General features: G+C 71.9%; 1 protein-coding gene across 1 annotated transcript in view; it reads right to left on the reverse strand.

Moving 5' to 3' along the window:
* The window catches only part of JADE3 (jade family PHD finger 3), a 98276-nt gene extending 98004 nt beyond the window's left edge, over nucleotides 1-272 (reverse strand). The window contains exon 1 of the mRNA XM_006017047.3: nucleotides 258-272. The gene's annotated coding sequence lies outside the window, so the exon portion shown is untranslated. The remainder of the gene's footprint in view (nucleotides 1-257) is intronic.
* Between the last annotated feature and the right edge of the window lie 255 nt (nucleotides 273-527).

The raw sequence follows: 527 nt of genomic DNA on the forward strand, positions 1-527 counted from the left end.
CGCTGGCTCCTCTGCTCGCGGGCGGCCGCACAAGAGCCCTATTGTATTATTGACACTGCTGGCGCCCAGGCTCCGCCTCTTCCCCTTCCCTCCCTGCCCGCGCCGGCCGCTTCCTGCCCGCCGCGTTGCGCCGCGCCGCCGGCTCCTCCGCTCCCTGCCTGGCGGCGGGGGCAATCAACCCCCGTGCTTAGCGCGGGGGCACGGGCCCGGACCCGCCTTTGCTGCAGGAGGAAGGAGGGCCCTGCCCGCCCGCCTACCTCAATCTGGGGAGTGCGCGGGCCTGGGTGCCCCCGCGCTGAACTCCAGCGGCTGCTCGCCTGGGGGGAGGATTAGAAGCACATGGCGGGATCCTGGCTAATGAGGTGCCGCGGGAGAGGGGGTTTCGTGGCCCCCAGTGCCATCTCTCCCTGCTGTGTAGGGCGCATGGGGGGGGCGTGCGCCGTCCCTAACAAGCGGAGGGGCAAGATGACAGCCCGCCTGCCCCGCCGGGCGCACAAAGGCGCCCAGTTGCCAAGCAGACCCGCAGC

This window comes from Alligator sinensis, unplaced genomic scaffold (assembly GCF_000455745.1).
Source record: "Alligator sinensis unplaced genomic scaffold, ASM45574v1 scaffold144_2, whole genome shotgun sequence".
NCBI lineage: Eukaryota > Metazoa > Chordata > Crocodylia > Alligatoridae > Alligator > Alligator sinensis.